The sequence below is a fragment of the Salmo salar genome, chromosome ssa01, assembly GCF_905237065.1.
Source record: "Salmo salar chromosome ssa01, Ssal_v3.1, whole genome shotgun sequence".
Lineage (NCBI taxonomy): Eukaryota > Metazoa > Chordata > Actinopteri > Salmoniformes > Salmonidae > Salmo > Salmo salar.
Window position 1 is genome coordinate 157,395,509 of NC_059442.1, and position 13,986 is coordinate 157,409,494.

The 13,986-nt window shown below is 59.9% G+C and overlaps 1 protein-coding gene across 1 annotated transcript in view; it reads right to left on the reverse strand.

Moving 5' to 3' along the window:
* Window positions 1–627: 627 nt before the first annotated feature.
* usp20 (ubiquitin specific peptidase 20) overlaps window positions 628–13,986 on the reverse strand; it is a 56,310-nt gene continuing 42,951 nt past the window's right edge. Inside the window, exon 28 of the mRNA XM_045693032.1 lies at window positions 628–1,585. The gene's annotated coding sequence lies outside the window, so the exon portion shown is untranslated. The remainder of the gene's footprint in view (window positions 1,586–13,986) is intronic.

Genomic DNA, 13,986 nt, shown 5'->3' on the forward strand with positions numbered 1-13,986 from the left:
TCACAATTTTAATATTTTCCACAACCTGACTGAAAACACTGATTTGGTGTCAGTTCCTGTGGTTCTTGCTGGCCAAGTCAAACCACTGGTATGGTTAAGTGACTTACAGTTCAGTTAGGGAGTGCATGCATTTTTTGTAAGTGTTTTTGATCCCTGCAGGAATTGAACCCATAACCTTGGCCTTGCTATCACCAAGCTCTTACCAACTGAGCCACACAGGACCATACAGACAGTGGTCAAGAAACAACTACTGGATTATGTTCATGGTGTTACTGTTGGCTTCATCATTCTTTATGAGAACAAAATGTTCCTATCCATGAAAGGAGAGTTGGTTTTCTTTTTTCTCTGGCTCTGAATCTCTAGCCTTGTTATTAGTAGTTTAACCAGGCTACAGGACAGAGTTATGTGCGTAGCTGCACAGCGTCTGTACACATCTTTGCCAAAATAGGGGCTGGTGTTGTATAATATACAACAGCTTTTCCCCTCACCCACATTAAGAGACCAACGTCAAGGCATTCCTAAGCAGTGTGTTCAGACTGACACACTGGAAGAGCCTTAAAAGAAAATCTTAGACAAGACTGTATAAACAAGCTATGGTAGTAAGTAAGCTGTAATAAGACACTGGCAGCATTTCAATGTTAGATTTATTGTAGACTGATTAGGGCCCAGAGTGTTTCACTTGAACTGACCTGGAAAAACTCCAGGTGCTAGTTATAGGCAGGGTTGGGAAGGTAACTTTGTAAATGTAATCCACCAGTTACCTGTCCAAATGTTCTGCTGGTAACGTAACTGATTACAGTTACAGTTCTTTAATCAGATTAGATGTAACTGATTACATGTTTCTCAACAACCCTGGTTATAGGCTATATTTTCCTGGTCAGGTCCATAGTCAGAAAAAACTCCTGGCTGTATTGACACGGTGAGTGTGAGTCTTGACAATAAGGCCACATCATTGTGGGATGTTTTGAGAGTTCTGAGAGGCTTTCTAATTCCCCCTATAGAAAAAATAATAATAATACAGATGAGAAATCATTAATACTGTAGAATGAATACAATGTTGATTAATAATGGACATTTGAAATCACTCACATACAGTACGGAGAAAAATGTATGAAATGTATGCATTCACTACTGTAAGTCGCTCTGGATAAGAGCGTCTGCTAAATGACTAAAATGTAAATGTACACAGAGGATTAGCCAACGTATTTATGTATTGTCCATTTTCTTTGCAGATTACACGTCTTTTGCTTTTAACCCAACCCCCCACATACATGCCTGAGGGGTTGGAAGCCAGGGTCAGTCACGGTGCAGTAACCATGGAGCAGATTTGGGGGTTAAGTGCCAACCGTCCGGTTTCTGGCCCGCCTCTCTAGGCTACCTGCTGCCCAAGTGTCAGTCATCCGTCTCTTGCCAGTCCATGGTGAAGGAGCTGCCGGTGGTGCTGTTGTGGCTGTTGTCATCGCTGTTGTGACTGTTGTCAGCGCCTTGGGTAGGGCAGTCTGTTCCATGGCCCTGCGGCTGGTTCTCCTTACCGACACGCTCCACATGTCAATCAACTGGGAACACATGGCACAGCCCATGGTGGCTTTATGGAGAGAGACAAACACACACGGTGGACTTGACACACAGTGGAGGTTAGATGCTGATATATACACACACACGTTATGTCAAGTGATGTCACTCATTCACAGACACACACAGGTAACCATTAGATACGTGATGTCACTCTCACTTAATCAGACAGACATGACAGAGTCACTGACACGCACACTTCTTGCACACTGGCATAGTCTGACTCAGGCCTCGAGAGAGCGAGCGTGGACTCAGGCCTCCAGTGAGAGAGCGAGCGTGGACTCAGGCCTCCAGTGAGAGAGCGAGCGTGGACTCAGGCCTCCAGTGAGAGAGCGAGAGAGCGAGCGAGCGTGGACTCAGGCCTCCAGTGAGTGAGCGAGAGAGCGAGCGAGCGTGGACTCAGGCCTCCAGTGAGTGAGCGAGAGAGCGAGCGAGCGTGGACTCAGGCCTCCAGTGAGAGAGCGAGAGAGCGAGCGAGCGTGGACTCAGGCCTCCAGTGAGAGAGAGAGCGAGAGCGAGCGTGGACTCAGGCCTCCAGTGAGAGAGCGAGCGAGCGTGGACTCAGGCCTCCAGTGAGAGAGCGAGCGAGCGTGGACTCAGGCCTCCAGTGAGAGAGCGAGCGAGCGTGGACTCAGGCCTCCAGTGAGAGAGCGAGCGAGCGTGGACTCAGGCCTCCAGTGAGAGAGCGAGCGAGCGTGGACTCAGGCCTCCAGTGAGTGAGCAGAGAGCGAGCGAGCGTGGACTCAGGCCTCCAGTGAGTGAGCGAGCGAGCGAGCGTGGACTCAGGCCTCCAGTGAGTGAGCGGAGAGAGCCGAGCGAGCGAGCGTGGACTCAGGCCTCCAGTGAGTGAGAGCGAGCGAGCGTGGACTCAGGCCTCCAGTGAGTGAGAGAGCGAGCGAGCGTGGACTCAGGCCTCCAGTGAGTGAGCGAGAGAGCGAGCGAGCGTGGACTCAGGCCTCCAGTGAGTGAGCGAGCGAGCGTGGACTCAAGCCTCAGTGAGAGAGCGAGCGAGCGTGGACTCAGGCCTCCAGTGAGTGAGCGAGGAGCGAGCGAAGCGTGGACTCAGGCCTCCAGTGAGTGAGCGAGAGAGCGGAGAGCGAGCGTGGACTCAGGCCTCCAGTGAGGAGCGAGAGCGAGCGAGCGTGGACTCAGGCCTCCAGTGAGTGAGCGAGAGAGCGAGCGAGCGAGCGTGGACTCAGGCCTCCGAGTGAGTGAGAGAGCGAGCGAGCGAGCGTGGACTCAGGCCTCCAGTGAGTGAGCGAGAGAGCGAGCGAGCGAGCGTGGACTCAGGCCTCCAGTGAGTGAGCGAGAGAAGCGAGCGTGGACTCAGGCCTCCAGTGAGTGAGCGAGAGAGCGAGCGTGGACTCAGGCCTCCAGTGAGTGAGCGAGAGAGCGAGCGAGCGAGCGTGGACTCAGGCCTCCAGTGAGTGAGCGAGAGAGCGAGCGTGGACTCAGGCCTCCAGTGAGTGAGCGAGAGAGCGAGCGTGGACTCAGGCCTCCAGTGAGTGAGTGAGCGAGAGCGAGCGTGGACTCAGGCCTCAGTCAGTGGAGTGAGCGAGCGTGGACTCAGGCCTCCAGTGAGTGAGCGAGAAGCGAGCGTGGACTCAGGCCTCCAGTCAGTGAGTGAGTGAGCGAGAGCGAGCGTGGACTCAGGCCTCCAGTGAGTGAGCGAGTGAGCGAGCGAGCGTGGACTCAGGCCTCCAGTGAGTGAGTGAGTGAGTGAGAGAGCGAGCGTGGACTCAGGCCTCCAGTAGTGAGTGAGGAGCGAGCGAGCGAGCGTGGACTCAGGCCTCCAGTCAGTGAGTGAGTGAGCGAGAGAGCGAGCGTGGACTCAGGCCTCCAGCAGTGAGTGAGTGAGCGAGAGAGCGAGCGTGGACTCAGGCCTCCAGTGAGTGAGTGAGTGAGCGAGAGAGCGAGCGTGGACTCAGGCCTCCAGTGAGTGAGTGAGCGAGAGAGCGAGCGTGGACTCAGGCCTCCAGTGAGTGAGCGAGTGAGCGAGAGCGAGCGTGGACTCAGGCCTCCAGTGAGTGAGTGAGTGAGCGAGAGAGCGAGCGTGGACTCAGGCCTCCAGTGAGTGAGTGAGCGAGAGCGAGCGAGCGTGGACTCAGGCCTCCAGAGTGAGTGAGGAGCGAGAGAGCGAGCGTGGACTCAGGCCTCCAGTGAGTGAGCGAGTGAGCGAGAGAGCGAGCGTGGACTCAGGCCTCCAGTGAGTGAGTGAGCGAGAGAGCGAGCGAGCGTGGACTCAGGCCTCCAGTGAGTGAGCGAGTGAGAGAGCGAGCGTGGACTCAGGCCTCCAGTGAGTGAGCGAGGAGCGAGCGAGCGAGCGTGGACTCAGGCCTCCAGTGAGTGAGCGAGCGAGAGAGCGAGCGTGGACTCAGGCCTCCAGTGAGTGAGTGAGTGAGAGAGCGAGCGTGGACTCAGGCCTCCAGTGAGTGAGTGAGTGAGCGAGAGCGAGCGTGGACTCAGGCCTCCAGTGAGTGAGTGAGCGAGCGAGCGAGCGTGGACTCAGGCCTCCAGTGAGTGAGCGAGAGAGCGAGCGAGCGAGCGTGGACTCAGGCCTCCAGTGAGTGAGTGAGCGAGCGAGCGAGCGAGCGTGGACTCAGGCCTCCAGTGAGTGAGCGAGAGAGCGAGCGAGCGAGCGTGGACTCAGGCCTCCAGTGAGTGAGCGAGAGAGCGAGCGAGCGAGCGTGGACTCAGGCCTCCAGTGAGTGAGTGAGTGAGCGAGCGAGCGAGCGTGGACTCAGGCCTCCAGTGAGTGGCGAAGAGGAGCGAGGAGCGAGCGAGCGTGGACTCAGGCCTCCAGTAGTGAGTGAGAGGAGCGAGCGAGAGCGAGCGAGCGTGGACTCAGGCCTCCAGTCAGTGAGTGAGTGAGCGAGCGAGCGTGGACTCAGGCCTCCAGTGAGTGAGCGAGAGAGCGAGAGCGAGCGAGCGTGGACTCAGGCCTCCAGTGAGTGAGTGAGCGAGAGAGCGAGCGAGCGAGCGTGGACTCAGGCCTCCAGTGAGTGGAGAGCGAGCGAGCGAGCGTGGACTCAGGCCTCCAGTGAGTGAGCGAGGAGCGAGCGAGCGAGCGTGGACTCAGGCCTCCAGTGAGTGAGTGAGCGAGCGAGCGAGCGTGGACTCAGGCCTCCAGTGAGTGAGCGAGAGAGCGAGCGAGCGTGGACTCAGGCCTCCAGTGAGTGAGTGAGCGAGCGAGCGAGCGTGGACTCAGGCCTCCAGTGAGTGAGTGAGCGAGAGAGCGAGCGTGGACTCAGGCCTCCAGTGAGTGAGTGAGCGAGAGAGCGAGCGTGGACTCAGGCCTCCAGTCAGTGAGTGAGCGAGCGAGCGAGCGTGGACTCAGGCCTCCAGTCAGTGAGTGAGCGAGCGAGCGAGCGTGGACTCAGGCCTCCAGTGAGTGAGCGAGAGAGCGAGCGAGCGTGGACTCAGGCCTCCAGTCAGTGAGTGAGCGAGAGAGCGAGCGTGGACTCAGGCCTCCAGTGAGTGAGTGAGAGAGCGAGCGTGGACTCAGGCCTCCAGTCAGTGAGCGAGCGAGCGAGCGTGGACTCAGGCCTCCAGTCAGTGAGTGAGAGAGCGAGCGAGCGTGGACTCAGGCCTCCAGTCAGTGAGTGAGTGAGCGAGCGAGCGTGGACTCAGGCCTCCAGTCAGTGAGTGAGCGAGCGAGCGAGCGTGGACTCAGGCCTCCAGTCAGTGAGTGAGGAGCGAGCGAGCGAGCGTGGACTCAGGCCTCCAGTCAGTGAGTGAGCGAGAGAGCGAGCGTGGACTCAGGCCTCCAGTCAGTGAGTGAGCGAGAGAGCGAGCGTGGACTCAGGCCTCCAGTCAGTGAGTGAGCGAGAGAGCGAGCGTGGACTCAGGCCTCCAGTCAGTGAGTGAGCGAGCGAGCGAGCGTGGACTCAGGCCTCCAGTCAGTGAGTGAGTGAGCGAGGAGCGAGCGTGGACTCAGGCCTCCAGTCAGTGAGTGAGCGAGCGAGGAGCGAGCGTGGACTCAGGCCTCCAGTCAGTGAGTGAGCGAGCGAGCGAGCGTGGACTCAGGCCTCCAGTGAGTGAGTGAGTGAGCGAGCGAGCGAGCGTGGACTCAGGCCTCCAGTCAGTGAGTGAGTGAGCGAGAGCGAGCGTGGGCTCAGGCCTCCAGTCAGTGAGTGAGTGAGCGAGAGAGCGAGCGTGGGCTCAGGCCTCCAGTCAGTGAGTGAGTGAGTGAGCGAGAGAGCGAGCGTGGGCTCAGGCCTCCAGTCAGTGAGTGAGTGAGCGAGAGAGCGAGCGTGGGCTCAGGCCTCCAGTCAGTGAGTGAGTGAGCGAGAGAGCGAGCGTGGACTCAGGCCTCCAGTCAGTGAGTGAGTGAGCGAGAGCGAGCGTGGACTCAGGCCTCCAGTCAGTGAGTGAGTGAGCGAGCGAGCGTGGACTCAGGCCTCCAGTCAGTGAGTGAGTGAGCGAGCGAGCGAGCGTGGACTCAGGCCTCCAGTCAGTGAGTGAGAGAGCGAGAGCGAGCGTGGACTCAGGCCTCCAGTCAGTGAGTGAGCGAGAGAGCGAGCGTGGACTCAGGCCTCCAGTGAGTGAGTGAGTGAGAGAGCGAGCGTGGACTCAGGCCTCCAGTGAGTGAGTGAGTGAGCGAGCGAGCGTGGACTCAGGCCTCCAGTCAAGTGAGTGAGCGAGAGAGCGAGCGTGGACTCAGGCCTCCAGTCAGTGAGTGAGAGAGTGAGAGAGCGAGCGTGGACTCAGGCCTCCAGTGAGTGAGCGAGAGAGCGAGCGTGGACTCAGGCCTCCAGTGAGTGAGCGAGAGCGAGCGTGGACTCAGGCCTCCAGTCAGTGAGTGAGCGAGAGAGCGAGCGTGGACTCAGGCCTCCAGTCAGTGAGTGAGTGAGAGAGCGAGCGTGGACTCAGGCCTCCAGTAGTGAGTGAGTGAGAGAGCGAGCGTGGACTCAGGCCTCCAGTGAGTGAGTGAGTGAGAGAGCGAGCGTGGACTCAGGCCTCCAGTGAGTGAGCGAGAGAGCGAGCGAGCGTGGACTCAGGCCTCCAGTGAGTGAGCGAGAGAGCGAGCGAGCGTGGACTCAGGCCTCCAGTGAGTGAGCGAGTGAGCGAGCGAGCGTGGACTCAGGCCTCCAGTGAGTGAGTGAGCGAGCGAGCGAGCGTGGACTCAGGCCTCCAGTGAGTGAGTGAGCGAGCGAGCGAGCGTGGACTCAGGCCTCCAGTCAGTGAGTGAGCGAGCGAGCGAGCGTGGACTCAGGCCTCCAGTCAGTGAGTGAGCGAGAGAGCGAGCGTGGACTCAGGCCTCCAGTGAGTGAGCGAGTGAGCGAGCGAGCGAGCGTGGACTCAGGCCTCCAGTCAGTAGAGTGAGCGAGCGAGCGAGCGTGGACTCAGGCCTCCAGTGAGTGAGTGAGAGAGCGAGCGAGCGTGGACTCAGGCCTCAGTAGTGAGTGAGCGAGAGAGCGAGCGTGGACTCAGGCCTCCAGTCAGTGAGTGAGTGAGCGAGCGAGCGTGGACTCAGGCCTCCAGTGAGTGAGTGAGCGAGCGAGCGTGGACTCAGGCCTCCAGTGAGTGAGTGAGCGAGAGAGCGAGCGTGGACTCAGGCCTCCAGTGAGTGAGTGAGCGAGCGAGCGAGCGTGGACTCAGGCCTCCAGTGAGTGAGTGAGCGAGAGAGCGAGCGTGGACTCAGGCCTCCAGTGAGTGAGTGAGCGAGCGAGCGAGCGTGGACTCAGGCCTCCAGTGAGTGAGTGAGCGAGAGAGCGAGCGTGGACTCAGGCCTCCAGTCAGTGAGTGAGCGAGAGAGCGAGCGTGGACTCAGGCCTCCAGTCAGTGAGTGAGCGAGAGAGCGAGCGTGGACTCAGGCCTCCAGTCAGTGAGTGAGCGAGAGAGCGAGCGTGGACTCAGGCCTCCAGTCAGTGAGTGAGCGAGAGAGCGAGCGTGGACTCAGGCCTCCAGTCAGTGAGTGAGTGAGAGAGCGAGCGTGGACTCAGGCCTCCAGTCAGTGAGTGAGAGAGCGAGCGTGGACTCAGGCCTCCAGTCAGTGAGTGAGTGAGCGAGCGAGCGTGGACTCAGGCCTCCAGTGAGTGAGTGAGAGCGAGCGTGGACTCAGGCCTCCAGTGAGTGAGTGAGCGAGAGTGGACTCAGGCCTCCAGTCAGTGAGTAGAGCGAGCGACGTGGACTCAGGCCTCCAGTCAGTGAGTGAGCGAGAGCGAGCGTGGACTCAGGCCTCCAGTCAGTGAGTGAGCGAGAGTGAAGTGAGTGAGCGAGCGTGGACTCAGGCCTCCAGTCAGTGAGTGAGCGAGAGTGGACTCAGGCCTCCAGTCAGTGAGTGAGCGAGAGTGGACTCAGGCCTCCAGTCAGTGAGTGAGCGAGAGTGGACTCAGGCCTCCAGTCAGTGAGTGAGCGAGAGTGGACTCAGGCCTCCAGTGAGTGAGTGAGCGAGCGAGTGGACTCAGGCCTCCAGTCAGTGAGAGTGAGCGAGAGTGACTCAGGCCTCCAGTCAGTGAGTGAGCGAGCGTGGACTCAGGCCTCCAGTCAGTGAGTGAGCGAGCGAGCGAGCGAGCGTGGACTCAGGCCTCCAGTCAGTGAGTGAGCGAGAGAGCGAGCGAGCGTGGACTCAGGCCTCCAGTCAGTGAGTGAGCGAGCGAGAGAGCGAGCGTGGACTCAGGCCTCCAGTCAGTGAGTGAGCGAGAGAGCGAGCGTGGACTCAGGCCTCCAGTCAGTGAGTGAGTGAGCGAGAGAGCGAGCGTGGACTCAGGCCTCCAGTCAGTGAGTGAGTGAGCGAGAGAGCGAGCGTGGACTCAGGCCTCCAGTCAGTGAGTGAGTGAGCGAGAGAGCGAGCGTGGACTCAGGCCTCCAGTGAGTGAGTGAGTGAGAGAGCGAGCGTGGACTCAGGCCTCCAGTCAGTGAGTGAGTGAGTGAGCGAGCGAGCGTGGACTCAGGCCTCCAGTCAGTGAGTGAGTGAGCGAGCGAGCGTGGACTCAGGCCTCCAGTGAGTGAGTGAGTGAGCGAGCGAGCGTGGACTCAGGCCTCCAGTCAGTGAGTGAGTGAGCGAGAGCGAGCGTGGACTCAGGCCTCCAGTCAGTGAGTGAGTGAGCGAGGAGCGAGCGTGGACTCAGGCCTCCAGTGAGTGAGTGAGTGAGCGAGCGAGCGTGGACTCAGGCCTCCAGTCAGTGAGTGAGTGAGAGAGCGAGCGTGGACTCAGGCCTCCAGTGAGTGAGTGAGAGAGCGAGCGTGGACTCAGGCCTCCAGTGAGTGAGTGAGAGAGCGAGCGTGGACTCAGGCCTCCAGTGAGTGAGTGAGAGAGCGAGCGTGGACTCAGGCCTCAGTCAGTGAGTGAGCGAGCGAGCGTGGACTCAGGCCTCCAGTGAGTGAGTGAGCGAGAGAGCGAGCGTGGACTCAGGCCTCCAGTCAGTGAGTGAGCGAGAGAGCGAGCGTGGACTCAGGCCTCCAGTCAGTGAGTGAGCGACAGAGCGAGCGTGGACTCAGGCCTCCAGTCAGTGAGTGAGCGAGAGAGCGAGCGTGGACTCAGGCCTCCAGTGAGTGAGCGAGCGAAGCGTGGACTCAGGCCTCCAGTCAGTGAGTGAGTGAGAGAGCGAGCGTGGACTCAGGCCTCCAGTGAGTGAGTGAGTGAGAGAGCGAGCGAGCGTGGACTCAGGCCTCCAGTGAGTGAGTGAGTGAGAGAGCGAGCGAGCGTGGACTCAGGCCTCCAGTGAGTGAGTGAGAGAGCGAGCGAGCGTGGACTCAGGCCTCCAGTGAGTGAGTGAGTGAGAGAGCGAGCGTGGACTCAGGCCTCCAGTGAGTGAGTGAGTGAGAGAGCGAGCGTGGACTCAGGCCTCCAGTGAGTGAGTGAGAGAGAGAGCGAGCGTGGACTCAGGCCTCCAGTGAGTGAGTGAGTGAGAGAGCGAGCGTGGACTCAGGCCTCCAGTGAGTGAGTGAGTGAGAGAGCGAGCGTGGACTCAGGCCTCCAGTGAGTGAGTGAGAGAGCGAGCGTGGACTCAGGCCTCCAGTGAGTGAGTGAGAGAGCGAGCGTGGACTCAGGCCTCCAGTGAGTGAGTGAGTGAGAGAGCGAGCGTGGACTCAGGCCTCCAGTGAGTGAGTGAGTGAGAGAGCGAGCGTGGACTCAGGCCTCCAGTGAGTGAGTGAGTGAGAGAGCGAGCGTGGACTCAGGCCTCCAGTGAGTGAGTGAGCGAGAGAGCGAGCGTGGACTCAGGCCTCCAGTGAGTGAGTGAGTGAGAGAGCGAGCGTGGACTCAGGCCTCCAGTGAGTGAGTGAGAGAGCGAGCGTGGACTCAGGCCTCCAGTGACTGAGTGAGAGAGCGAGCGTGGACTCAGGCCTCCAGTGAGTGAGTGAGAGAGCGAGCGTGGACTCAGGCCTCCAGTGAGTGAGTGAGAGAGCGAGCGTGGACTCAGGCCTCCAGTCAGTGAGTGAGTGAGAGAGCGAGCGTGGACTCAGGCCTCCAGTGAGTGAGTGAGTGAGCGTGGACTCAGGCCTCCAGTGAGTGAGTGAGTGAGAGAGCGAAGCGTGGACTCAGGCCTCCAGTGAGTGAGTGAGTGAGAGAGCGAGCGTGGACTCAGGCCTCCAGTGAGTGAGTGAGTGAGAGAGCGAGCGTGGACTCAGGCCTCCAGTGAGTGAGTGAGTGAGAGAGCGAGCGTGGACTCAGGCCTCCAGTGAGTGAGTGAGTGAGAGAGCGAGCGTGGACTCAGGCCTCCAGTCAGTGAGTGAGTGAGAGAGCGAGCGTGGACTCAGGCCTCCAGTCAGTGAGTGAGTGAGAGAGCGAGCGTGGACTCAGGCCTCCAGTCAGTGAGTGAGTGAGAGAGCGAGCGTGGACTCAGGCCTCCAGTCAGTGAGTGAGTGAGAGAGCGAGCGTGACTCAGGCCTCCAGTGAGTGAGTGAGTGAGAGAGCGAGCGTGGACTCAGGCCTCCAGTGAGTGAGTGAGTGAGAGAGCGAGCGTGGACTCAGGCCTCCAGTGAGTGAGTGAGTGAGAGAGCGAGCGTGGACTCAGGCCTCCAGTGAGTGAGTGAGTGAGAGAGCGAGCGTGGACTCAGGCCTCCAGTGAGTGAGTGAGTGAGAGAGCGAGCGTGGACTCAGGCCTCCAGTGAGTGAGTGAGTGAGAGAGCGAGCGTGGACTCAGGCCTCCAGTGAGTGAGTGAGTGAGAGAGCGAGCGTGGACTCAGGCCTCCAGTGAGTGAGTGAGAGAGCGAGCGTGGACTCAGGCCTCCAGTGAGTGAGTGAGTGAGAGAGCGAGCGAGGACTCAGGCCTCCAGTCAGTGAGTGAGTGAGAGAGCGAGCGTGGACTCAGGCCTCCAGTGAGTGAGTGAGTGAGAGAGCGAGCGTGGACTCAGGCCTCCAGTCAGTGAGTGAGTGAGAGAGCGAGCGAGGTCTCAGGCCTCCAGTCAGTGAGTGAGTGAGAGAGCGAGCGTGGACTCAGGCCTCCAGTGAGTGAGTGAGTGAGAGAGCGAGCGTGGACTCAGGCCTCCAGTGAGTGAGTGAGTGAGAGAGCGAGCGTGGACTCAGGCCTCCAGTGAGTGAGTGAGTGAGAGAGAGCGAGCGTGGACTCAGGCCTCCAGTGAGTGAGTGAGTGAGAGAGCGAGCGTGGACTCAGGCCTCCAGTCAGTGAGTGAGTGAGAGAGCGAGCGTGGACTCAGGCCTCCAGTGAGTGAGTGAGTGAGAGAGCGAGCGTGGACTCAGGCCTCCAGTCAGTGAGTGAGTGAGAGAGCGAGCGTGACTCAGGCCTCCAGTGAGTGAGTGAGTGAGAGAGCGAGCGTGGACTCAGGCCTCCAGTGAGTGAGTGAGTGAGAGAGCGAGCGTGGACTCAGGCCTCCAGTGAGTGAGTGAGTGAGAGAGCGAGCGTGGACTCAGGCCTCCAGTGAGTGAGTGAGTGAGAGAGCGAGCGTGGACTCAGGCCTCCAGTGAGTGAGTGAGTGAGAGAGCGAGCGTGGACTCAGGCCTCCAGTGAGTGAGTGAGTGAGAGAGCGAGCGTGGACTCAGGCCTCCAGTGAGTGAGTGAGTGAGAGAGCGAGCGTGGACTCAGGCCTCCAGTGAGTGAGTGAGTGAGAGAGCGAGCGTGGACTCAGGCCTCCAGTGAGTGAGTGAGTGAGTGAGAGAGCGAGCGTGGACTCAGGCCTCCAGTCAGTGGAGTGAGTGAGAGAGCGAGCGTGGACTCAGGCCTCCAGTCAGTGAGTGAGTGAGAGAGCGAGCGTGGACTCAGGCCTCCAGTGAGTGAGTGAGTGAGAGAGCGAGCGTGGACTCAGGCCTCCAGTCAGTGAGTGAGTGAGTGAGAGAGCGAGCGTGGACTCAGGCCTCCAGTCAGTGAGTGAGTGAGTGAGAGAGCGAGCGTGGACTCAGGCCTCCAGTCAGTGAGTGAGTGAGTGAGAGAGCGAGCGTGGACTCAGGCCTCCAGTGAGTGAGTGAGTGAGTGAGAGAGCGAGCGTGGACTCAGGCCTCCAGTCAGTGAGTGAGTGAGTGAGAGAGCGAGCGTGGACTCAGGCCTCCAGTCAGTGAGTGAGTGAGTGAGAGAGCGAGCGTGGACTCAGGCCTCCAGTGAGTGAGTGAGTGAGAGAGCGAGCGTGGACTCAGGCCTCCAGTGAGTGAGTGAGTGAGAGAGCGAGCGTGGACTCAGGCCTCCAGTGAGTGAGTGAGTGGAGAGAGCGAGCGTGGACTCAGGCCTCCAGTGAGTGAGTGAGTGAGAGAGCGAGCGTGGACTCAGGCCTCCAGTGAGTGAGTGAGAGAGCGAGCGTGGACTCAGGCCTCCAGTGAGTGAGTGAGTGAGAGAGCGAGCGTGGACTCAGGCCTCCAGTCAGTGAGTGAGTGAGAGAGCGAGCGTGGACTCAGGCCTCCAGTCAGTGAGTGAGTGAGAGAGCGAGCGTGGACTCAGGCCTCCAGTCAGTGAGTGGAGTGAGAGAGCGAGCGTGGACTCAGGCCTCCAGTCAGTGAGTGAGTGAGAGAGCGAGCGTGGACTCAGGCCTCCAGTCAGTGAGTGAGTGAGTGAGAGAGCGAGCGTGGACTCAGGCCTCCAGTCAGTGAGTGAGTGAGTGAGAGAGCGAGCGTGGACTCAGGCCTCCAGTCAGTGAGTGAGTGAGAGAGCGAGCGTGGACTCAGGCCTCCAGTCAGTGAGTGAGTGAGTGAGAGAGCGAGCGTGGACTCAGGCCTCCAGTCAGTGAGTGAGTGAGTGAGAGAGCGAGCGTGGACTCAGGCCTCCAGTGAGTGAGTGAGTGAGAGAGCGAGCGTGGACTCAGGCCTCCAGTCAGTGAGTGAGTGAGTGAGAGAGCGAGCGTGGACTCAGGCCTCCAGTCAGTGAGTGAGTGAGAGAGCGAGCGTGGACTCAGGCCTCCAGTGAGTGAGTGAGTGAGAGAGCGAGCGTGGACTCAGGCCTCCAGTGAGTGAGTGAGTGAGAGAGCGAGCGTGGACTCAGGCCTCCAGTGAGTGAGTGAGTGAGAGAGCGAGCGTGGACTCAGGCCTCCAGTGAGTGAGTGAGTGAGAGAGCGAGCGTGGACTCAGGCCTCCAGTGAGTGAGTGAGTGAGAGAGCGAGCGTGGACTCAGGCCTCCAGTGAGTGAGTGAGGAGTGAGAGAGCGAGCGTGGACTCAGGCCTCCAGTGAGTGAGTGAGTGAGAGAGCGAGCGTGGACTCAGGCCTCCAGTGAGTGAGTGAGTGAGAGAGCGAGCGTGGACTCAGGCCTCCAGTGAGTGAGTGAGTGAGAGAGCGAGCGTGGACTCAGGCCTCCAGTGAGTGAGTGAGTGAGAGAGCGAGCGTGGACTCAGGCCTCCAGTGAGTGAGTGAGTGAGAGAGCGAGCGTGGACTCAGGCCTCCAGTGAGTGAGTGAGTGAGAGAGCGAGCGTGGACTCAGGCCTCCAGTGAGTGAGTGAGTGAGAGAGCGAGCGTGGACTCAGGCCTCCAGTGAGTGAGTGAGTGAGAGAGCGAGCGTGGACTCAGGCCTCCAGTGAGTGAGTGAGTGAGAGAGCGAGCGTGACTCAGGCCTCCAGTGAGTGAGTGAGTGAGAGAGAGCGAGCGTGGACTCAGGCCTCCAGTGAGTGAGTGAGTGAGAGAGCGAGCGTGGACTCAGGCCTCCAGTGAGTGAGTGAGTGAGAGAGCGAGCGTGGACTCAGGCCTCCAGTCAGTGAGTGAGGAGTGAGAGAGCGAGCGTGGACTCAGGCCTCCAGTGAGTGAGTGAGTGAGAGAGCGAGCGTGGACTCAGGCCTCCAGTGAGTGAGTGAGTGAGAGAGCGAGCGTGGACTCAGGCCTCCAGTGAGTGAGTGAGTGAGAGAGCGAGCGTGGACTCAGGCCTCCAGTGAGTGAGTGAGTGAGAGAGCGAGCGTGGACTCAGGCCTCAGTGAGTGAGTGAGTGAGAGAGCGAGCGTGGACTCAGGCCTCCAGTCAGTGAGTGAGTGAGAGAGCGAGCGTGGACTCAGGCCTCCGTAGTGAGTGAGTGAGAGAGCGAGCGGGGACTCAGGCCTCCAGT